This window comes from Triturus cristatus, chromosome 8 (genome assembly GCF_964204655.1).
Source record: "Triturus cristatus chromosome 8, aTriCri1.1, whole genome shotgun sequence".
Taxonomy (NCBI): Eukaryota; Metazoa; Chordata; class Amphibia; order Caudata; family Salamandridae; genus Triturus; species Triturus cristatus.
In genome coordinates, this window is record NC_140591.1 from 54,420,181 (window position 1) to 54,444,609 (window position 24,429).

At 37.6% G+C, this 24,429-nt stretch overlaps 11 non-coding genes across 11 annotated transcripts; all 11 read right to left on the minus strand.

Moving 5' to 3' along the window:
- Positions 1 to 688: 688 nt before the first annotated feature.
- TRNAF-GAA (transfer RNA phenylalanine (anticodon GAA)) lies at positions 689 to 761 on the minus strand. The gene has a single exon. It is a non-coding gene; the product is annotated as a tRNA-Phe (tRNA).
- A 1,096-nt stretch (positions 762 to 1,857) lies between these two features.
- TRNAF-GAA (transfer RNA phenylalanine (anticodon GAA)) lies at positions 1,858 to 1,930 on the minus strand. Its single transcript has one exon. It is a non-coding gene; the product is annotated as a tRNA-Phe (tRNA).
- A 1,675-nt stretch (positions 1,931 to 3,605) lies between these two features.
- Positions 3,606 to 3,678, minus strand: TRNAF-GAA (transfer RNA phenylalanine (anticodon GAA)). Its single transcript has one exon. It is a non-coding gene; the product is annotated as a tRNA-Phe (tRNA).
- Positions 3,679 to 9,437: 5,759 nt separating this feature from the next.
- Positions 9,438 to 9,510, minus strand: TRNAF-GAA (transfer RNA phenylalanine (anticodon GAA)). The gene has a single exon. It is a non-coding gene; the product is annotated as a tRNA-Phe (tRNA).
- A 1,096-nt stretch (positions 9,511 to 10,606) lies between these two features.
- On the minus strand, positions 10,607 to 10,679 carry TRNAF-GAA (transfer RNA phenylalanine (anticodon GAA)). The gene has a single exon. It is a non-coding gene; the product is annotated as a tRNA-Phe (tRNA).
- A 2,844-nt stretch (positions 10,680 to 13,523) lies between these two features.
- TRNAF-GAA (transfer RNA phenylalanine (anticodon GAA)) lies at positions 13,524 to 13,596 on the minus strand. Its single transcript has one exon. It is a non-coding gene; the product is annotated as a tRNA-Phe (tRNA).
- Positions 13,597 to 15,271: 1,675 nt separating this feature from the next.
- Positions 15,272 to 15,344, minus strand: TRNAF-GAA (transfer RNA phenylalanine (anticodon GAA)). The gene has a single exon. It is a non-coding gene; the product is annotated as a tRNA-Phe (tRNA).
- Positions 15,345 to 18,187: 2,843 nt separating this feature from the next.
- Positions 18,188 to 18,260, minus strand: TRNAF-GAA (transfer RNA phenylalanine (anticodon GAA)). The gene has a single exon. It is a non-coding gene; the product is annotated as a tRNA-Phe (tRNA).
- Positions 18,261 to 19,356: 1,096 nt separating this feature from the next.
- On the minus strand, positions 19,357 to 19,429 carry TRNAF-GAA (transfer RNA phenylalanine (anticodon GAA)). The gene has a single exon. It is a non-coding gene; the product is annotated as a tRNA-Phe (tRNA).
- Positions 19,430 to 21,104: 1,675 nt separating this feature from the next.
- TRNAF-GAA (transfer RNA phenylalanine (anticodon GAA)) lies at positions 21,105 to 21,177 on the minus strand. Its single transcript has one exon. It is a non-coding gene; the product is annotated as a tRNA-Phe (tRNA).
- Positions 21,178 to 24,020: 2,843 nt separating this feature from the next.
- Positions 24,021 to 24,093, minus strand: TRNAF-GAA (transfer RNA phenylalanine (anticodon GAA)). Its single transcript has one exon. It is a non-coding gene; the product is annotated as a tRNA-Phe (tRNA).
- Between the last annotated feature and the right edge of the window lie 336 nt (positions 24,094 to 24,429).

Consider the following 24,429-nt stretch of genomic DNA (forward strand, 5'->3'; position numbering starts at 1 on the left):
TATCGATCAGCTTGATAAAAGGTTTTGATCATTATAAACAACGTCAATATGAGTTGACTCCAAATAGCATTTGTGGCATGCAAAGCAGAAGTTCAAAATGTGCCTAAACCCGGGATTGAACCAGGGACCTTTAGATCTTCAGTCTACTGCTCTCCCAACTGAGCTATTTCATCCAGCTGGCAATTTTGGCTTTCTGTTGTATTTTTTATAATTGTTAAAGATAAATGCAGAACCTGGTCACTCTATCTGCATGTGCAGTTATGTGTTAAATTGTCCAGTATTATTCAGTAGCTAAATTGGTCTGATGGGTGAATTTCCTTTTTAGGAGCCAAGTTAGTTAGATGATGTTTGTAAACTATGAATGGACTTATACTCAGAAACACAGACCTATATGGCGAGGGTCGGCAAGCTAGGTCATCTGACTACTAACAGTTTTGTATAAGGGGAACTGGAGGCTGATGCAGGCAAAGCTTTACTTTCAATTAAAGGAAGAATTGGGAAATAAAGGAGGCAAAGTTGAATACAAGAGAGGTGGAAGCAAGTTTGAAAGAAAGACAGAAAGTAAATAATATGTTGAATTAATTGTATTGTCGATTATCTTGATAAAAGGTTTTGATCATTATAAACAAAGTCAATATGAGTTGACTCAAAATAGTCTTTGTGGCATGCAAAGCAGAAGTTCAAAATGTGCCGAAACCCGGGATTGAACCAGGGACCTTTAGATCTTCAGTCTAACGCTCTCCCAACTGAGCTATTTCGGCCTGCCAGCAGTTATAGTATTCAGCCTCTTTTTTTGAACAATCCCAGAACAGAGATGCAGAACCTGGATTTTCAATCTGAGGTTAGAGCTGTGTTTTAATGTGTCCTGCATTGTTCAGCAGCTAACTGGTGAAATGGGTGAGTAGCGTTTTTGGGATAAATGTTAGGTCGTTTTTCTTTTAAAACTCTAAGTGGACCAGCACTGTATTACACAGACGTATGTCACCTGAGTAGGTAAGCTATGTCATCTCAATACTGACAACTTTGTTCAAGGAGAAGTGAAAGCTGATGCAGACAAGAGTTTACTTTGAAAAAAGTATAAAATGGGATAAATTCGTCATCAAAGCTGATGGCAAGAGAGGTGGAAGCAAGTTTAGAAGGAGGACAGAAAGACAACTTTTTGTTGAAGTTATCATGTTGTTGATCAGTTGATAAAATATTTTGAGAAATAAAGAAAAAAAAACTAGAGCTGATTTCAAGAAATATTTTGCAAGAATGTAGGATCCCCTTGCACTGTGCTGAAAGTCAGGATTGAATCAGGTACCTTAAGCTCTTCAGTCTAACGATCTCCCAACTGAGATATTTCAGCCAACAAGTCCCTGTGGCCTCCTGATGTATTATTAATAATTGTAGACGATACATACAGAACCTGGTCATTCTATTTTCGTTTATAGTTATATGTTAAAGTGTCCAGTATCATTCAGCAGGTAACTTGGTCTGATGAGTGAATATCCTTTTTAGGGCACAATGTAGGTAGAATTTTTTTTTCTAAACTCTGAATTGACTTATACTCTGAAACACAGACCTATATGGCCAGGGTGTACAAGCTATGTCATCTGACTACTGACAGTTTTGTATAAGGGGAATTGGAGGCTGATGCAGGCAAAGCTTTACTTTAAAATAAAGCAAGAAGTTTCAAATAAATGAGGCATAGTTGAATACAAGAGAGGTGGAAGCAAGTTTGAAAAGAAGACAGAAAGTAAATAATATGTTGAATTGATTGTGTTGTTGATCAGATTGATAAAAGGTTTTGATAAAGAAGAGCGTTGATTTAACTCCAAACAGCTTTCGAGACATGAAAAGCAGAGGTTGAAATTGTGCCGAAACCCGGGATTGAACCAGGGACCTTTAGATCTTCAGTCTAACGCTCTCCCAACTGAGCTATTTCGGCCTGCTGGTAGTTTGTGTCTTCATCCTTTCTTTTAAACTTCCCAAGAAAATAGATGCTCAACCTCATGCTAGAGCTATGTTTTAAGATGTCCTGTATCATTCATCAGTTAACGGGTGCAATAGGTAAATAGCATTTTTCGGATCCAGGTTAGGTAGCTTTTTTTTTTACTCTGAATGGACTAGCACCATATTACACAGAGGTATTTGGCCTGAGTAGGTAAGCTATGTCATCTGAATACTGAAATCTGTGTTCAAGGAGAAGTGGAAGCTGATGCAGACAAGAGTTTACTTTACAAAAAAGCATGAAATAGGAAACATTTGTAGTCGAAGCTGAATGCAAGAGAGGTGGAAGCAAATTTAGAAGGAGGACAGAAAGACAATTCTATGTTGAATTGATCATGTTGTCGATCAGTTGATCAAATATTTTGATAAATAAAGAAAGAAAAACTTGAGCTGATACCAAGAAATATTTTGCGCGAAGCAAGAAACCTCTCAGACTTTTCCGAAACCCAGCATTGAACAAGGGACTTTTAGATTTTCAATCTAACACTCTCCCAACTGAGCTATTTCATCCAGCTGGCCATTTTGGCTTTCTGTTGTATTTTTGATAATTGTTAAAGATAAATGCAGACCCTGGTCATTCTATCTGCATGTGCAGTTATGTGTTAAATTGTCCAATATTATTCAGCAGCTAAATTGGTCTGATGGGTGAATTTCCTTTTTAGGAGCCAAGTTAGTTAGAAGATGTTTGTAAACTATGAATGGATTTATACTCAGACACACAGACCTATATGGCGAGGGTAGGCAAACTAGGTCATCTGACTACTAACAGTTTTGTATAAGGGGAACTCGAGGCTGATGCAGGCAAAGCTTTACTTTCAATTAAAGGAAGAATTGGCAAATAAAGCAGGTAAAGTTGAATACAAGAGAGGTGGAAGCAAGTTTGACAGAAAGACAGAATGTAAAAAATATGTTGAAATGGTTGTCTTATCGATCAGCTTGATAAAAGGTTTTGATCATTATAAACAACGTCAATATGAGTTGACTCCAAATAGCATTTGTGGCATGCAAAGCAGAAGTTCAAAATGTGCCTAAACCCGGGATTGAACCAGGGACCTTTAGATCTTCAGTCTACTGCTCTCCCAACTGAGCTATTTCATCCAGCTGGCAATTTTGGCTTTCTGTTGTATTTTTTATAATTGTTAAAGATAAATGCAGAACCTGGTCACTCTATCTGCATGTGCAGTTATGTGTTAAATTGTCCAGTATTATTCAGTAGCTAAATTGGTCTGATGGGTGAATTTCCTTTTTAGGAGCCAAGTTAGTTAGATGATGTTTGTAAACTAGGAATGGACTTATACTCAGAAACACAGACCTATATGGCGAGGGTCGGCAAGCTAGGTCATCTGACTACTAACAGTTTTGTATAAGGGGAACTGGAGGCTGATGCAGGCAAAGCTTTACTTTCAATTAAAGGAAGAATTGGGAAATAAAGGAGGCAAAGTTGAATACAAGAGAGGTGGAAGCAAGTTTGAAAGAAAGACAGAAAGTAAATAATATGTTGAATTAATTGTATTGTCGATTATCTTGATAAAAGGTTTTGATCATTATAAACAAAGTCAATATGAGTTGACTCAAAATAGTCTTTGTGGCATGCAAAGCAGAAGTTCAAAATGTGCCGAAACCCGGGATCGAACCAGGGACCTTTAGATCTTCAGTCTAACGCTCTCCCAACTGAGCTATTTCGGCCTGCCAGCAGCTATAGTATTCAGCCTCTTTTTTTGAACAATCCCAGAACAGAGATGCAGAACCTGGATTTTCAATCTGAGGTTAGAGCTGTGTTTTAATGTGTTCTGCATTGTTCAGCAGCTAACTGGTGAAATGGGTGAGTAGCGTTTTTGGGATAAATGTTAGGTCGTTTTTCTTTTAAAACTCTAAGTGGACCAGCACTGTATTACACAGACGTATGTCGCCTGAGTAGGTAAGCTATGTCATCTCAATACTGACAACTTTGTTCAAGGAGAAGTGAAAGCTGATGCAGACAAGAGTTTACTTTGAAAAAAGTATAAAATGGGATAAATTCGTCATCAAAGTTGATGGCAAGAGAGGTGGAAGCAAGTTTAGAAGGAGGACAGAAAGACAACTTTTTGTTGAAGTTATCATGTTGTTGATCAGTTGATAAAATATTTTGAGAAATAAAGAAAAAAAAACTAGAGCTGATTTCAAGAAATATTTTGCAAGAATGTAGGATCCCCTCGCACTGTGCTGAAAGTCAGGATTGAATCAGGTACCTTAAGCTCTTCAGTCTAACGATCTCCCAACTGAGATATTTCAGCCAACAAGTCCCTGTGGCCTCCTGATGTATTATTAATAATTGTAGACGATACATACAGAACCTGGTCATTCTATTTTCGTTTATAGTTATGTGTTAAAGTGTCCAGTATCATTCAGCAGGTAACTTGGTCTGATGAGTGAATATCCTTTTTAGGGCACAATGTAGGTAGAATTTTTTTTTCTAAACTCTGAATTGACTTATACTCTGAACCACAGACCTATATGGCCAGGGTGTACAAGCTATGTCATCTGACTACTGACAGTTTTGTATAAGGGGAATTGGAGGCTGATGCAGGCAAAGCTTTACTTTAAAATAAAGCAAGAAGTTGCAAATAAATGAGGCATAGTTGAATACAAGAGAGGTGGAAGCAAGTTTGAAAGGAAGACAGAAAGTAAATAATATGTTGAATTGATTGTGTTGTTGATCAGATTGATGAAAGGTTTTGATAAAGAAGAGCTTTGATTTAACTCCAAACAGCTTTTGTGACATGAAAAGCAGAAGTTGAAATTGTGCCGAAACCCGGGATTGAACCAGGGACCTTTAGATCTTCACTCTAACACTCTCCCAACTGAGCTATTTCAGCCTGCTGGTAGTTTGGGTCTTCATCCTTTCTTTTAAACTTCCCAAGAAAATAGATGCTCATCCTCATGCTAGAGCTATGTTTTAAGATGTCCTGTATCATTCATCAGTTAACGGGTGCAATAGGTAAATAGCATTTTTCGGATCCAGGTTAGGTAGCTTTTTTTTTACTCTGAATGGACTAGCACCATATTACACAGAGGTATTTGGCCTGAGTAGGTAAGCTATGTCATCTGAATACTGAAATCTGTGTTCAAGGAGAAGTGGAAGCTGATGCAGACAAGAGTTTACTTTACAAAAAAGCATGAAATAGGAAACATTTGTAGTCGAAGCTGAATGCAAGAGAGGTGGAAGCAAATTTAGAAGGAGGACAGAAAGACAATTCTATGTTGAATTGATCATGTTGTCGATCAGTTGATCAAATATTTTGATAAATAAAGAAAGAAAAACTTGAGCTGATACCAAGAAATATTTTGTGAGAAGCAAGAAACCTCTCAGACTTTTCCGAAACCCAGCATTGAACAAGGGACTTTTAGATTTTCAATCTAACACTCTCCCAACTGAGCTATTTCATCCAGCTGGCCATTTTGGCTTTTTGTTGTATTTTTGATAATTGTTAAAGATAAATGCAGACCCTGGTCATTCTATCTGCATGTGCAGTTATGTGTTAAATTGTCCAATATTATTCAGCAGCTAAATTGGTCTGATGGGTGAATTTCCTTTTTAGGAGCCAAGTTAGTTAGAAGATGTTTGTAAACTATGAATGGACTTATACTCAGACACACAGACCTATATGGCGAGTGTAGGCAAACTAGGTCATCTGACTACTAACAGTTTTGTATAAGGGGAACTCGAGGCTGATGCAGGCAAAGCTTTACTTTCAATTAAAGGAAGAATTGGCAAATAAAGCAGGTAAAGTTGAATACAAGAGAGGTGGAAGCAAGTTTGACAGAAAGACAGAATGTAAAAAATATGTTGAAATGGTTGTCTTATCGATCAGCTTGATAAAAGGTTTTGATCATTATAAACAACGTCAATATGAGTTGACTCCAAATAGCATTTGTGGCATGCAAAGCAGAAGTTCAAAATGTGCCTAAACCCGGGATTGAACCAGGGACCTTTAGATCTTCAGTCTACTGCTCTCCCAACTGAGCTATTTCATCCAGCTGGCAATTTTGGCTTTCTGTTGTATTTTTTATAATTGTTAAAGATAAATGCAGAACCTGGTCACTCTATCTGCATGTGCAGTTATGTGTTAAATTGTCCAGTATTATTCAGTAGCTAAATTGGTCTGATGGGTGAATTTCCTTTTTAGGAGCCAAGTTAGTTAGATGATGTTTGTAAACTATGAATGGACTTATACTCAGAAACACAGACCTATATGGCGAGGGTCGGCAAGCTAGGTCATCTGACTACTAACAGTTTTGTATAAGGGGAACTGGAGGCTGATGCAGGCAAAGCTTTACTTTCAATTAAAGGAAGAATTGGGAAATAAAGGAGGCAAAGTTGAATACAAGAGAGGTGGAAGCAAGTTTGAAAGAAAGACAGAAAGTAAATAATATGTTGAATTAATTGTATTGTCGATTATCTTGATAAAAGGTTTTGATCATTATAAACAAAGTCAATATGAGTTGACTCAAAATAGTCTTTGTGGCATGCAAAGCAGAAGTTCAAAATGTGCCGAAACCCGGGATCGAACCTGGGACCTTTAGATCTTCAGTCTAACGCTCTCCCAACTGAGCTATTTCGGCCTGCCAGCAGTTATAGTATTCAGCCTCTTTTTTTGAACAATCCCAGAACAGAGATGCAGAACCTGGAGTTTTAATCTGAGGTTAGAGCTGTGTTTTAATGTGTCCTGCATTGTTCAGCAGCTAACTGGTAAAATGGGTGAGTAGCGTTTTTGGGATAAATGTTAGGTCGTTTTTCTTTTAAAACTCTAAGTGGACCAGCACTGTATTACACAGACGTATGTCGCCTGAGTAGGTAAGCTATGTCATCTCAATACTGACAACTTTGTTCAAGGAGAAGTGAAAGCTGATGCAGACAAGAGTTTACTTTGAAAAAGTATAAAATGGGATAAATTCGTCATCAAAGCTGATGGCAAGAGAGGTGGAAGCAAGTTTAGAAGGAGGACAGAAAGACAACTTTTTGTTGAAGTTATCATGTTGTTGATCAGTTGATAAAATATTTTGAGAAATAAAGAAAAAAAAACTAGAGCTGATTTCAAGAAATATTTTGCAAGAATGTAGGATCCCCTCGCACTGTGCTGAAAGTCAGGATTGAATCAGGTACCTTAAGCTCTTCAGTCTAACGATCTCCCAACTGAGATATTTCAGCCAACAAGTCCCTGTGGCCTCCTGATGTATTATTAATAATTGTAGACGATACATACAGAACCTGGTCATTCTATTTTCGTTTATAGTTATGTGTTAAAGTGTCCAGTATCATTCAGCAGGTAACTTGGTCTGATGAGTGAATATCCTTTTTAGGGGACAATGTAGGTAGAATTTATTTTTCTAAACTCTGAATTGACTTATACTCTGAAACACAGACCTATATGGCCAGGGTGTACAAGCTATGTCATCTGACTACTGACAGTTTTGTATAAGGGGAATTGGAGGCTGATGCAGGCAAAGCTTTACTTTAAAATAAAGCAAGAAGTTTCAAATAAATGAGGCATAGTTGAATACAAGAGAGGTGGAAGCAAGTTTGAAAAGAAGACAGAAAGTAAATAATATGTTGAATTGATTGTGTTGTTGATCAGATTGATAAAAGGTTTTGATAAAGAAGAGCGTTGATTTAACTCCAAACAGCTTTTGAGACATGAAAAGCAGAGGTTGAAATTGTGCCAAAACCCAGGATTGAACCAGGGACCTTTAGATCTTCAGTCTAACGCTCTCCCAACTGAGCTATTTCGGCCTGCTGGTAGTTTGGGTCTTCATCCTTTCTTTTAAACTTCCCAAGAAAATAGTTGCTCAACCTCATGCTAGAGCTATGTTTTAAGATGTCCTGTATCATTCATCAGTTAACGGGTGCAATAGGTAAATAGCATTTTTCGGATCCAGGTTAGGTAGCTTTTTTTTTTACTCTGAATGGACTAGCACCATATTACACAGAGGTATTTGGCCTGAGTAGGTAAGCTATGTCATCTGAATACTGAAATCTGTGTTCAAGGAGAAGTGGAAGCTGATGCAGACAAGAGTTTACTTTACAAAAAAGCATGAAATAGGAAACATTTGTAGTCGAAGCTGAATGCAAGAGAGGTGGAAGCAAATTTAGAAGGAGGACAGAAAGACAATTCTATGTTGAATTGATCATGTTGTCGATCAGTTGATCAAATATTTTGATAAATAAAGAAAGAAAAACTTGAGCTGATACCAAGAAATATTTTGTGAGAAGCAAGAAACCTCTCAGACTTTTCCGAAACCCAGCATTGAAAAAGGGACTTTTAGATTTTCAATCTCACACTCTCCCAACTGAGCTATTTCATCCAGCTGGCCATTTTGGCTTTCTGTTGTATTTTTGATAATTGTTAAAGATAAATGCAGACCCTGGTCATTCTATCTGCATGTGCAGTTATGTGTTAAATTGTCCAATATTATTCAGCAGCTAAATTGGTCTGATGGGTGAATTTCCTTTTTAGGAGCCAAGTTAGTTAGAAGATGTTTGTAAACTATGAATGGACTTATACTCAGACACACAGACCTATATGGCGAGGGTAGGCAAACTAGGTCATCTGACTACTAACAGTTTTGTATAAGGGGAACTCAAGGCTGATGCAGGCAAAGCTTTACTTTCAATTAAAGGAAGAATTGGCAAATAAAGCAGGTAAAGTTGAATACAAGAGAGGTGGAAGCAAGTTTGACAGAAAGACAGAATGTAAAAAATATGTTGAAATGGTTGTCTTATCGATCAGCTTGATAAAAGGTTTTGATCATTATAAACAACGTCAATATGAGTTGACTCCAAATAGCATTTGTGGCATGCAAAGCAGAAGTTCAAAATGTGCCTAAACCCGGGATTGAACCAGGGACCTTTAGATCTTCAGTCTACTGCTCTCCCAACTGAGCTATTTCATCCAGCTGGCAATTTTGGCTTTCTGTTGTATTTTTTATAATTGTTAAAGATAAATGCAGAACCTGGTCACTCTATCTGCATGTGCAGTTATGTGTTAAATTGTCCAGTATTATTCAGTAGCTAAATTGGTCTGATGGGTGAATTTCCTTTTTAGGAGCCAAGTTAGTTAGATGATGTTTGTAAACTATGAATGGACTTATACTCAGAAACACAGACCTATATGGCGAGGGTCGGCAAGCTAGGTCATCTGACTACTAACAGTTTTGTATAAGGGGAACTGGAGGCTGATGCAGGCAAAGCTTTACTTTCAATTAAAGGAAGAATTGGGAAATAAAGGAGGCAAAGTTGAATACAAGAGAGGTGGAAGCAAGTTTGAAAGAAAGACAGAAAGTAAATAATATGTTGAATTAATTGTATTGTCGATTATCTTGATAAAAGGTTTTGATCATTATAAACAAAGTCAATATGAGTTGACTCAAAATAGTCTTTGTGGCATGCAAAGCAGAAGTTCAAAATGTGCCGAAACCCGGGATCGAACCAGGGACCTTTAGATCTTCAGTCTAACGCTCTCCCAACTGAGCTATTTCGGCCTGCCAGCAGTTATAGTATTCAGCCTCTTTTTTTGAACAATCCCAGAACAGAGATGCAGAACCTGGATTTTCAATCTGAGGTTAGAGCTGTGTTTTAATGTGTCCTGCATTGTTCAGCAGCTAACTGGTGAAATGGGTGAGTAGCGTTTTTGGGATAAATGTTAGGTCGTTTTTCTTTTAAAACTCTAAGTGGACCAGCACTGTATTACACAGACGTATGTCGCCTGAGTAGGTAAGCTATGTCATCTCAATACTGACAACTTTGTTCAAGGAGAAGTGAAAGCTGATGCAGACAAGAGTTTACTTTGAAAAAAGTATAAAATGGGATAAATTCGTCATCAAAGCTGATGGCAAGAGAGGTGGAAGCAAGTTTAGAAGGAGGACAGAAAGACAACTTTTTGTTGAAGTTATCATGTTGTTGATCAGTTGATAAAATATTTTGAGAAATAAAGAAAAAAAAACTAGAGCTGATTTCAAGAAATATTTTGCAAGAATGTAGGATCCCCTCGCACTGTGCTGAAAGTCAGGATTGAATCAGGTACCTTAAGCTCTTCAGTCTAACGATCTCCCAACTGAGATATTTCAGCCAACAAGTCCCTGTGGCCTCCTGATGTATTATTAATAATTGTAGACGATACATACAGAACCTGGTCATTCTATTTTCGTTTATAGTTATGTGTTAAAGTGTCCAGTATCATTCAGCAGGTAACTTGGTCTGATGAGTGAATATCCTTTTTAGGGGACAATGTAGGTAGAATTTATTTTTCTAAACTCTGAATTGACTTATACTCTGAAACACAGACCTATATGGCCAGGGTGTACAAGCTATGTCATCTGACTACTGACAGTTTTGTATAAGGGGAATTGGAGGCTGATGCAGGCAAAGCTTTACTTTAAAATAAAGCAAGAAGTTTCAAATAAATGAGGCATAGTTGAATACAAGAGAGGTGGAAGCAAGTTTGAAAAGAAGACAGAAAGTAAATAATATGTTGAATTGATTGTGTTGTTGATCAGATTGATAAAAGGTTTTGATAAAGAAGAGCGTTGATTTAACTCCAAACAGCTTTTGAGACATGAAAAGCAGAGGTTGAAATTGTGCCGAAACCCGGGATTGAACCAGGGGCCTTTAGATCTTCAGTCTAACGCTCTCCCAACTGAGCTATTTCGGCCTGCTGGTAGTTTGGGTCTTCATCCTTTCTTTTAAACTTCCCAAGAAAATAGATGCTCAACCTCATGCTAGAGCTATGTTTTAAGATGTCCTGTATCATTCATCAGTTAACGGGTGCAATAGGTAAATAGCATTTTTCGGATCCAGGTTAGGTAGCTTTTTTTTTTACTCTGAATGGACTAGCACCATATTACACAGAGGTATTTGGCCTGAGTAGGTAAGCTATGTCATCTGAATACTGAAATCTGTGTTCAAGGAGAAGTGGAAGCTGATGCAGACAAGAGTTTACTTTACAAAAAAGCATGAAATAGGAAACATTTGTAGTCGAAGCTGAATGCAAGAGAGGTGGAAGCAAATTTAGAAGGAGGACAGAAAGACAATTCTATGTTGAATTGATCATGTTGTCGATCAGTTGATCAAATATTTTGATAAATAAAGAAAGAAAAACTTGAGCTGATACCAAGAAATATTTTGTGAGAAGCAAGAAACCTCTCAGACTTTTCCGAAACCCAGCATTGAAAAAGGGACTTTTAGATTTTCAATCTAACACTCTCCCAACTGAGCTATTTCATCCAGCTGGCCATTTTGGCTTTCTGTTGTATTTTTGATAATTGTTAAAGATAAATGCAGACCCTGGTCATTCTATCTGCATGTGCAGTTATGTGTTAAATTGTCCAATATTATTCAGCAGCTAAATTGGTCTGATGGGTGAATTTCCTTTTTAGGAGCCAAGTTAGTTAGAAGATGTTTGTAAACTATGAATGGACTTATACTCAGACACACAGACCTATATGGCGAGGGTAGGCAAACTAGGTCATCTGACTACTAACAGTTTTGTATAAGGGGAACTCGAGGCTGATGCAGGCAAAGCTTTACTTTCAATTAAAGGAAGAATTGGCAAATAAAGCAGGTAAAGTTGAATACAAGAGAGGTGGAAGCAAGTTTGACAGAAAGACAGAATGTAAAAAATATGTTGAAATGGTTGTCTTATCGATCAGCTTGATAAAAGGTTTTGATCATTATAAACAACGTCAATATGAGTTGACTCCAAATAGCATTTGTGGCATGCAAAGCAGAAGTTCAAAATGTGCCTAAACCCGGGATTGAACCAGGGACCTTTAGATCTTCAGTCTACTGCTCTCCCAACTGAGCTATTTCATCCAGCTGGCAATTTTGGCTTTCTGTTGTATTTTTTATAATTGTTAAAGATAAATGCAGAACCTGGTCACTCTATCTGCATGTGCAGTTATGTGTTAAATTGTCCAGTATTATTCAGTAGCTAAATTGGTCTGATGGGTGAATTTCCTTTTTAGGAGCCAAGTTAGTTAGATGATGTTTGTAAACTATGAATGGACTTATACTCAGAAACACAGACCTATATGGCGAGGGTCGGCAAGCTAGGTCATCTGACTACTAACAGTTTTGTATAAGGGGAACTGGAGGCTGATGCAGGCAAAGCTTTACTTTCAATTAAAGGAAGAATTGGGAAATAAAGGAGGCAAAGTTGAATACAAGAGAGGTGGAAGCAAGTTTGAAAGAAAGACAGAAAGTAAATAATATGTTGAATTAATTGTATTGTCGATTATCTTGATAAAAGGTTTTGATCATTATAAACAAAGTCAATATGAGTTGACTCAAAATAGTCTTTGTGGCATGCAAAGCAGAAGTTCAAAATGTGCCGAAACCCGGGATCGAACCAGGGACCTTTAGATCTTCAGTCTAACTCTCTCCCAACTGAGCTATTTCGGCCTGCCAGCAGTTATAGTATTCAGCCTCTTTTTTTGAACAATCCCAGAACAGAGATGCAGAACCTGGATTTTCAATCTGAGGTTAGAGCTGTGTTTTAATGTGTCCTGCATTGTTCAGCAGCTAACTGGTGAAATGGGTGAGTAGCGTTTTTGGGATAAATGTTAGGTCGTTTTTCTTTTAAAACTCTAAGTGGACCAGCACTGTATTACACAGACGTATGTCGCCTGAGTAGGTAAGCTATGTCATCTCAATACTGACAACTTTGTTCAAGGAGGAGTGAAAGCTGATGCAGACAAGAGTTTACTTTGAAAAAAGTATAAAATCGGATAAATTCGTCATCAAAGCTGATGGCAAGAGAGGTGGAAGCAAGTTTAGAAGGAGGACAGAAAGACAACTTTTTGTTGAAGTTATCATGTTGTTGATCAGTTGATAAAATATTTTGAGAAATAAAGAAAAAAAAACTAGAGCTGATTTCAAGAAATATTTTGCAAGAATGTAGGATCCCCTCGCACTGTGCTGAAAGTCAGGATTGAATCAGGTACCTTAAGCTCTTCAGTCTAACGATCTCCCAACTGAGATATTTCAGCCAACAAGTCCCTGTGGCCTCCTGATGTATTATTAATAATTGTAGACGATACATACAGAACCTGGTCATTCTATTTTCGTTTATAGTTATATGTTAAAGTGTCCAGTATCATTCAGCAGGTAACTTGGTCTGATGAGTGAATATCCTTTTTAGGGGACAATGTAGGTAGAATTTTTTTTTCTAAACTCTGAATTGACTTATACTCTGAAACACAGACCTATATGGCCAGGGTGTACAAGCTATGTCATCTGACTACTGACAGTTTTGTATAAGGGGAATTGGAGGCTGATGCAGGCAAAGCTTTACTTTAAAATAAAGCAAGAAGTTTCAAATAAATGAGGCATAGTTGAATACAAGAGAGGTGGAAGCAAGTTTGAAAAGAAGACAGAAAGTAAATAATATGTTGAATTGATTGTGTTGTTGATCAGATTGATAAAAGGTTTTGATAAAGAAGAGCGTTGATTTAACTCCAAACAGCTTTTGAGACATGAAAAGCAGAGGTTGAAATTGTGCCGAAACCCGGGATTGAACCAGGGACCTTTAGATCTTCAGTCTAACGCTCTCCCAACTGAGCTATTTCGGCCTGCTGGTAGTTTGGGTCTTCATCCTTTCTTTTAAACTTCCCAAGAAAATAGATGCTCAACCTCATGCTAGAGCTATGTTTTAAGATGTCCTGTATCATTCATCAGTTAACGGGTGCAATAGGTAAATAGCATTTTTCGGATCCAGGTTAGGTAGCTTTTTTTTTTACTCTGAATGGACTAGCACCATATTACACAGAGGTATTTGGCCTGAGTAGGTAAGCTATGTCATCTGAATACTGAAAGCTGTGTTCAAGGAGAAGTGGAAGCTGATGCAGACAAGAGTTTACTTTACAAAAAAGCATGAAATAGGAAACATTTGTAGTCGAAGCTGAATGCAAGAGAGGTGGAAGCAAATTTAGAAGGAGGACAGAAAGACAATTCTATGTTGAATTGATCATGTTGTCGATCAGTTGATCAAATATTTTGATAAATAAAGAAAGAAAAACTTGAGCTGATACCAAGAAATATTTTGCGAGAAGCAAGAAACCTCTCAGACTTTTCCGAAACCCAGCATTGAACAAGGGACTTTTAGATTTTCAATCTAACACTCTCCCAACTGAGCTATTTCATCCAGCTGGCCATTTTGGCTTTCTGTTGTATTTTTGATAATTGTTAAAGATAAATGCAGACCCTGGTCATTCTATCTGCATGTGCAGTTATGTGTTAAATTGTCCAATATTATTCAGCAGCTAAATTGGTCTGATGGGTGAATTTCCTTTTTAGGAGCCAAGTTAGTTAGAAGATGTTTGTAAACTATGAATGGACTTATACTCAGACACACAGACCTATATGGCGAGTGTAGGCAAACTAGGTCATCTGACTACTAACAGTTTTGTATAAGGGGAACTCGAGGCTGATGCAGGCAAAGCTTTACTTTCAATTAAAGGAAGAATTGGCAAATAAAGCAGGTAAAGTTGAATACAAGAGAGGTGGAAGCAAGTTTGACAGAAAGACAGAATGTAAAAAATATGTTGAAATGGTTGTCTTATCGATCAGCTTGATAAAAGGTTTTGATCATTATAAACAACGTCAATATGAGTTGACTCCAAATAGCATTTGGGGCATGCAAAGCAGAAGTTCAAAATGTGCCTAAACCCGGGATTGAACCAGGGACCTTTAGATCTTCAGTCTACTGCTCTCCCAACTGAGCTATTTCATCCAGCTGGCAATTTCAGCTTTCTGTTGTATTTTTTATAATTGTTAAAGATAAATGCAGAACCTGGTCACTCTATCTGCATGTGCAGTTATGTGTTAAATTGTCCAGTATTATTCAGTAGCTAAATTGGTCTGATGGGTGAATTTCCTTTTTAGGAGCCAAGTTAGTTAGAGGATGTTTGTAAACTAGGAATGGACTTATACTCAGAAACACAGACCTATATGGCGAGGGTCGGCAAGCTAGGTCATCTGACTACTAACAGTTTTGTATAAGGGGAACTGGAGGCTGATGCAGGCAAAGCTTTACTTTCAATTAAAGGAAGAATTGGGAAATAAAGGAGGCAAAGTTGAATACAAGAGAGGTGGAAGCAAGTTTGAAAGAAAGACAGAAAGCAAATAATATGTTGAATTAATTGTATTGTCGATTATCTTGATAAAAGGTTTTGATCATTATAAACAAAGTCAATATGAGTTGACTCAAAATAGTCTTTGTGGCATGCAAAGCAGAAGTTCAAAATGTGCCGAAACCCGGGATCGAACCAGGGACCTTTAGATCTTCAGTCTAACGCTCTCCCAACTGAGCTATTTCGGCCTGCCAGCAGCTATAGTATTCAGCCTCTTTTTTTGAACAATCCCAGAACAGAGATGCAGAACCTGGATTTTCAATCTGAGGTTAGAGCTGTGTTTTAATGTGTCCTGCATTGTTCAGCAGCTAACTGGTGAAATGGGTGAGTAGCGTTTTTGGGATAAATGTTAGGTCGTTTTTCTTTTAAAACTCTAAGTGGACCAGCACTGTATTACACAGACGTATGTCGCCTGAGTAGGTAAGCTATGTCATCTCAATACTGACAACTTTGTTCAAGGAGAAGTGAAAGCTGATGCAGACAAGAGTTTACTTTGAAAAAAGTATAAAATGGGATAAATTCGTCATCAAAGCTGATGGCAAGAGAGGTGGAAGCAAGTTTAGAAGGAGGACAGAAAGACAACTTTTTGTTGAAGTTATCATGTTGTTGATCAGTTGATAAAATATTTTGAGAAATAAAGAAAAAAAAACTAGAGCTGATTTCAAGAAATATTTTGCAAGAATGTAGGATCCCCTCGCACTGTGCTGAAAGTCAGGATTGAATCAGGTACCTTAAGCTCTTCAGTCTAACGATCTCCCAACTGAGATATTTCAGCCAACAAGTCCCTGTGGCCTCCTGATGTATTATTAATAATTGTAGACGATACATACAGAACCTGGTCATTCTATTTTCGTTTATAGTTATGTGTTAAAGTGTCCAGTATCATTCAGCAGGTAACTTGGTCTGATGAGTGAATATCCTTTTTAGGGGACAATGTAGGTAGAATTTTTTTTTCTAAACTCTGAATTGACTTATACTCTGAAACACAGACCTATATGGCCAGGGTGTACAAGCTATGTCATCTGACTACTGACAGTTTTGTATAAGGGGAATTGGAGGCTGATGCAGGCAAAGCTTTACTTTAAAATAAAGCAAGAAGTTTCAAATAAATGAGGCATAGTTGAATACAAGAGAGGTGGAAGCAAGTTTGAAAAGAAGACAGAAAGTAAATAATATGTTGAATTGATTGTGTTGTTGATCAGATTGATAAAAGGTTTTGATATTGAAGAGCGTTGATTTAACTCCAAACAGCTTTTGAGACATGAAAAGCAGAGGTTGAAATTGTGCCGAAACCCAGGATTGAACCAGGGACCTTTAGATCTTCAGTCTAACGCTCTCCCAACTGAGCTATTTCGGCCTGCTGGTAGTTTGGGTCTTCATCCTTTCTTTTAAACTTCCCAAGAAAATAGTTGCTCAACCTCATGCTAGAGCTATGTTTTAAGATGTCCTGTATCATTCATCAGTTAACGGGTGCAATAGGTAAATAGCATTTTTCGGATCCAGGTTAGGTAGCTTTTTTTTTTACTCTGAATGGACTAGCACCATATTACACAGAGGTATTTGGCCTGAGTAGGTAAGCTATGTCATCTGAATACTGAAATCTGTGTTCAAGGAGAAGTGGAAGCTGATGCAGACAAGAGTTTACTTTACAAAAAAGCATGAAATAGGAAACATTTGTAGTCGAAGCTGAATGCAAGAGAGGTGGAAGCAAATTTAGAAGGAGGACAGAAAGACAATTCCATGTTGAATTGATCATGTTGTCGATCAGTTGATCAAATATTTTGATAAATAAAGAAAGAAAAACTTGAGCTGATACCAAGAAATATTTTGTGAGAAGCAAGAAACCTCTCAGACTTTTCCGAAACCCAGCATTGAAAAAGGGACTTTTAGATTTTCAATCTAACACTCTCCCAACTGAGCTATTTCATCCAGCTGGCCATTTTGGCTTTCTGTTGTATTTTTGATAATTGTTAAAGATAAATGCAGACCCTGGTCATTCTATCTGCATGTGCAGTTATGTGTTAAATTGTCCAATATTATTCAGCAGATAAATTGGTCTGATGGGTGAATTTCCTTTTTAGGAGCCAAGTTAGTTAGAAGATGTTTGTAAACTATGAATGGACTTATACTCAGACACACAGACCTATATGGCGAGGGTAGGCAAACTAGGTCATCTGACTACTAACAGTTTTGTATAAGGGGAACTCGAGGATGATGCAGGCAAAGCTTTACTTTCAATTAAAGGAAGAATTGGCAAATAAAGCAGGTAAAGTTGAATACAAGAGAGGTGGAAGCAAGTTTGACAGAAAGACAGAATGTAAAAAATATGTTGAAATGGTTGTCTTATCGATCAGCTTGATAAAAGGTTTTGATCATTATAAACAACGTCAATATGAGTTGACTCCAAATAGCATTTGTGGCATGCAAAGCAGAAGTTCAAAATGTGCCTAAACCCGGGATTGAACCAGGGACCTTTAGATCTTCAGTCTACGGCTCTCCCAACTGAGCTATTTCATCCAGCTGGCAATTTTGGCTTTCTGTTGTATTTTTTATAATTGTTAAAGATAAATGCAGAACCTGGTCACTCTATCTGCATGTGCAGTTATGTGTTAAATTGTCCAGTATTATTCAGTAGCTAAATTGGTCTGATGGGTGAATTTCCTTTTTAGGAGCCAAGTTAGTTAGATGATGTTTGTAAACTATGAATGGACTTATACTCAGAAACACAGACCTATATGGCGAGGGTCGGCAAGCTAGGTCATCTGACTACTAACAGTTTTGTATAGGGGAACTGGAGGCTGATGCAGGCAAATCTTTACTTTCAATTAAAGGAAGAATTGGGAAATAAAGGAGGCAAAGTTGAATACAAGAGAGGTGGAAGCAAGTTTGAAAGAAAGACAGAAAGTAAATAATATGTTGAATTAATTGTATTGTCGATTATCTTGATAAAAGGTTTTGATCATTATAAACAAAGTCAATATGAGTTGACTCAAAATAGTCTTTGTGGCATGCAAAGCAGAAGTTCAAAATGTGCCGAAACCCGGGATCGAACCAGGGACCTTTAGATCTTCAGTCTAACGCTCTCCCAACTGAGCTATTTCGGCCTGCCAGCAGTTATAGTATTCAGCCTCTTTTTTTGAACAATCCCAGAACAGAGATGCAGAACCTGGATTTTCAATCTGAGGTTAGAGCTGTGTTTTAATGTGTCCTGCATTGTTCAGCAGCTAACTGGTGAAATGGGTGAGTAGCGTTTTTGGGATAAATGTTAGGTCGTTTTTCTTTTAAAACTCTAAGTGGACCAGCACTGTATTACACAGACGTATGTCGCCTGAGTAGGTAAGCTATGTCATCTCAATACTGACAACTTTGTTCAAGGAGAAGTGAAAGCTGATGCAGACAAGAGTTTACTTTGAAAAAAGTATAAAATGGGATAAATTCGTCATCAAAGCTGATGGCAAGAGAGGTGGAAGCAAGTTTAGAAGGAGGACAGAAAGACAACTTTTTGTTGAAGTTATCATGTTGTTGATCAGTTGATAAAATATTTTGAGAAATAAAGAAAAAAAAACTAGAGCTGATTTCAAGAAATATTTTGCAAGAATGTAGGATCCCCTCGCACTGTGCTGAAAGTCAGGATTGAATCAGGTACCTTAAGCTCTTCAGTCTAACGATCTCCCAACTGAGATATTTCAGCCAACAAGTCCCTGTGGCCTCCTGATGTATTATTAATAATTGTAGACGATACATACAGAACCTGGTCATTCTATTTTCGTTTATAGTTATATGTTAAAGTGTCCAGTATCATTCAGCAGGTAACTTGGTCTGATGAGTGAATATCCTTTTTAGGGGACAATGTAGGTAGAATTTTTTTTTCTAAACTCTGAATTGACTTATACTCTGAAACACAGACCTATATGGCCAGGGTGTACAAGCTATGTCATCTGACTACTGACAGTTTTGTATAAGGGGAATTGGAGGCTGATGCAGGCAAAGCTTTACTTTAAAATAAAGCAAGAAGTTTCAAATAAATGAGGCATAGTTGAATACAAGAGAGGTGGAAGCAAGTTTGAAAAGAAGACAGAAAGTAAATAATATGTTGAATTGATTGTGTTGTTGATCAGATTGATAAAAGGTTTTGATAAAGAAGAGCGTTGATATAACTCCAAACAGCTTTTGAGACATGAAAAGCAGAGGTTGAAATTGTGCCGAAACCCGGGATTGAACCAGGGACCTTTAGATCTTCAGTCTAACGCTCTCCCAACTGAGCTATTTCGGCCTGCTGGTAGTTTGGGTCTTCATCCTTTCTTTTAAACTTCCCAAGAAAATAGATGCTCAACCTCATGCTAGAGCTATGTTTTAAGATGTCCTGTATCATTCATCAGTTAACGGGTGCAATAGGTAAATAGCATTTTTCGGATCCAGGTTAGGTAGCTTTTTTTTTTACTCTGAATGGACTAGCACCATATTACACAGAGGTATTTGGCCTGAGTAGGTAAGCTATGTCATCTGAATACTGAAATCTGTGTTCAAGGAGAAGTGGAAGCTGATGCAGACAAGAGTTTACTTTACAAAAAAGCATGAAATAGGAAACATTTGTAGTCGAAGCTGAATGCAAGAGAGGTGGAAGCAAATTTAGAAGGAGGACAGAAAGACAATTCTATGTTGAATTGATCATGTTGTCGATCAGTTGATCAAATATTTTGATAAATAAAGAAAGAAAAACTTGAGCTGATACCAAGAAATATTTTGCGAGAAGCAAGAAACCTCTCAGACTTTTCCGAAACCCAGCATTGAACAAGGGACTTTTAGATTTTCAATCTAACACTCTCCCAACTGAGCTATTTCATCCAGCTGGCCATTTTGGCTTTCTGTTGTATTTTTGATAATTGTTAAAGATAAATGCAGACCCTGGTCATTCTATCTGCATGTGCAGTTATGTGTTAAATTGTCCAATATTATTCAGCAGCTAAATTGGTCTGATGGGTGAATTTCCTTTTTAGGAGCCAAGTTAGTTAGAAGATGTTTGTAAACTATGAATGGACTTATACTCAGACACACAGACCTATATGGCGAGGGTAGGCAAACTAGGTCATCTGACTACTAACAGTTTTGTATAAGGGGAACTCGAGGCTGATGCAGGCAAAGCTTTACTTTCAATTAAAGGAAGAATTGGCAAATAAAGCAGGTAAAGTTGAATACAAGAGAGGTGGAAGCAAGTTTGACAGAAAGACAGAATGTAAAAAATATGTTGAAATGGTTGTCTTATCGATCAGCTTGATAAAAGGTTTTGATCATTATAAACAACGTCAATATGAGTTGACTCCAAATAGCATTTGGGGCATGCAAAGCAGAAGTTCAAAATGTGCCTAAACCCGGGATTGAACCAGGGACCTTTAGATCTTCAGTCTACTGCTCTCCCAACTGAGCTATTTCATCCAGCTGGCAATTTCAGCTTTCTGTTGTATTTTTTATAATTGTTAAAGATAAATGCAGAACCTGGTCACTCTATCTGCATGTGCAGTTATGTGTTAAATTGTCCAGTATTATTCAGTAGCTAAATTGGTCTGATGGGTGAATTTCCTTTTTAGGAGCCAAGTTAGTTAGAGGATGTTTGTAAACTAGGAATGGACTTATACTCAGAAACACAGACCTATATGGCGAGGGTCGGCAAGCTAGGTCATCTGACTACTAACAGTTTTGTATAAGGGGAACTGGAGGCTGATGCAGGCAAAGCTTTACTTTCAATTAAAGGAAGAATTGGGAAATAAAGGAGGCAAAGTTGAATACAAGAGAGGTGGAAGCAAGTTTGAAAGAAAGACAGAAAGCAAATAATATGTTGAATTAATTGTATTGTCGATTATCTTGATAAAAGGTTTTGATCATTATAAACAAAGTCAATATGAGTTGACTCAAAATAGTCTTTGTGGCATGCAAAGCAGAAGTTCAAAATGTGCCGAAACCCGGGATCGAACCAGGGACCTTTAGATCTTCAGTCTAACGCTCTCCCAACTGAGCTATTTCGGCCTGCCAGCAGCTATAGTATTCAGCCTCTTTTTTTGAACAATCCCAGAACAGAGATGCAGAACCTGGATTTTCAATCTGAGGTTAGAGCTGTGTTTTAATGTGTCCTGCATTGTTCAGCAGCTAACTGGTGAAATGGGTGAGTAGCGTTTTTGGGATAAATGTTAGGTCGTTTTTCTTTTAAAACTCTAAGTGGACCAGCACTGTATTACACAGACGTATGTCGCCTGAGTAGGTAAGCTATGTCATCTCAATACTGACAACTTTGTTCAAGGAGAAGTGAAAGCTGATGCAGACAAGAGTTTACTTTGAAAAAAGTATAAAATGGGATAAATTCGTCATCAAAGCTGATGGCAAGAGAGGTGGAAGCAAGTTTAGAAGGAGGACAGAAAGACAACTTTTTGTTGAAGTTATCATGTTGTTGATCAGTTGATAAAATATTTTGAGAAATAAAGAAAAAAAAACTAGAGCTGATTTCAAGAAATATTTTGCAAGAATGTAGGATCCCCTCGCACTGTGCTGAAAGTCAGGATTGAATCAGGTACCTTAAGCTCTTCAGTCTAACGATCTCCCAACTGAGATATTTCAGCCAACAAGTCCCTGTGGCCTCCTGATGTATTATTAATAATTGTAGACGATACATACAGAACCTGGTCATTCTATTTTCGTTTATAGTTATGTGTTAAAGTGTCCAGTATCATTCAGCAGGTAACTTGGTCTGATGAGTGAATATCCTTTTTAGGGGACAATGTAGGTAGAATTTTTTTTTCTAAACTCTGAATTGACTTATACTCTGAAACACAGACCTATATGGCCAGGGTGTACAAGCTATGTCATCTGACTACTGACAGTTTTGTATAAGGGGAATTGGAGGCTGATGCAGGCAAAGCTTTACTTTAAAATAAAGCAAGAAGTTTCAAATAAATGAGGCATAGTTGAATACAAGAGAGGTGGAAGCAAGTTTGAAAAGAAGACAGAAAGTAAATAATATGTTGAATTGATTGTGTTGTTGATCAGATTGATAAAAGGTTTTGATATTGAAGAGCGTTGATTTAACTCCAAACAGCTTTTGAGACATGAAAAGCAGAGGTTGAAATTGTGCCGAAACCCAGGATTGAACCAGGGACCTTTAGATCTTCAGTCTAACGCTCTCCCAACTGAGCTATTTCGGCCTGCTGGTAGTTTGGGTCTTCATCCTTTCTTTTAAACTTCCCAAGAAAATAGTTGCTCAACCTCATGCTAGAGCTATGTTTTAAGATGTCCTGTATCATTCATCAGTTAACGGGTGCAATAGGTAAATAGCATTTTTCGGATCCAGGTTAGGTAGCTTTTTTTTTTACTCTGAATGGACTAGCACCATATTACACAGAGGTATTTGGCCTGAGTAGGTAAGCTATGTCATCTGAATACTGAAATCTGTGTTCAAGGAGAAGTGGAAGCTGATGCAGACAAGAGTTTACTTTACAAAAAAGCATGAAATAGGAAACATTTGTAGTCGAAGCTGAATGCAAGAGAGGTGGAAGCAAATTTAGAAGGAGGACAGAAAGACAATTCCATGTTGAATTGATCATGTTGTCGATCAGTTGATCAAATATTTTGATAAATAAAGAAAGAAAAACTTGAGCTGATACCAAGAAATATTTTGTGAGAAGCAAGAAACCTCTCAGACTTTTCCGAAACCCAGCATTGAAAAAGGGACTTTTAGATTTTCAATCTAACACTCTCCCAACTGAGCTATTTCATCCAGCTGGCCATTTTGGCTTTCTGTTGTATTTTTGATAATTGTTAAAGATAAATGCAGACCCTGGTCATTCTATCTGCATGTGCAGTTATGTGTTAAATTGTCCAATATTATTCAGCAGATAAATTGGTCTGATGGGTGAATTTCCTTTTTAGGAGCCAAGTTAGTTAGAAGATGTTTGTAAACTATGAATGGACTTATACTCAGACACACAGACCTATATGGCGAGGGTAGGCAAACTAGGTCATCTGACTACTAACAGTTTTGTATAAGGGGAACTCGAGGATGATGCAGGCAAAGCTTTACTTTCAATTAAAGGAAGAATTGGCAAATAAAGCAGGTAAAGTTGAATACAAGAGAGGTGGAAGCAAGTTTGACAGAAAGACAGAATGTAAAAAATATGTTGAAATGGTTGTCTTATCGATCAGCTTGATAAAAGGTTTTGATCATTATAAACAACGTCAATATGAGTTGACTCCAAATAGCATTTGTGGCATGCAAAGCAGAAGTTCAAAATGTGCCTAAACCCGGGATTGAACCAGGGACCTTTAGATCTTCAGTCTACGGCTCTCCCAACTGAGCTATTTCATCCAGCTGGCAATTTTGGCTTTCTGTTGTATTTTTTATAATTGTTAAAGATAAATGCAGAACCTGGTCACTCTATCTGCATGTGCAGTTATGTGTTAAATTGTCCAGTATTATTCAGTAGCTAAATTGGTCTGATGGGTGAATTTCCTTTTTAGGAGCCAAGTTAGTTAGATGATGTTTGTAAACTATGAATGGACTTATACTCAGAAACACAGACCTATATGGCGAGGGTCGGCAAGCTAGGTCATCTGACTACTAACAGTTTTGTATAGGGGAACTGGAGGCTGATGCAGGCAAATCTTTACTTTCAATTAAAGGAAGAATTGGGAAATAAAGGAGGCAAAGTTGAATACAAGAGAGGTGGAAGCAAGTTTGAAAGAAAGACAGAAAGTAAATAATATGTTGAATTAATTGTATTGTCGATTATCTTGATAAAAGGTTTTGATCATTATAAACAAAGTCAATATGAGTTGACTCAAAATAGTCTTTGTGGCATGCAAAGCAGAAGTTCAAAATGTGCCGAAACCCGGGATCGAACCAGGGACCTTTAGATCTTCAGTCTAACGCTCTCCCAACTGAGCTATTTCGGCCTGCCAGCAGTTATAGTATTCAGCCTCTTTTTTTGAACAATCCCAGAACAGAGATGCAGAACCTGGATTTTCAATCTGAGGTTAGAGCTGTGTTTTAATGTGTCCTGCATTGTTCAGCAGCTAACTGGTGAAATGGGTGAGTAGCGTTTTTGGGATAAATGTTAGGTCGTTTTTCTTTTAAAACTCTAAGTGGACCAGCACTGTATTACACAGACGTATGTCGCCTGAGTAGGTAAGCTATGTCATCTCAATACTGACAACTTTGTTCAAGGAGAAGTGAAAGCTGATGCAGACAAGAGTTTACTTTGAAAAAAGTATAAAATGGGATAAATTCGT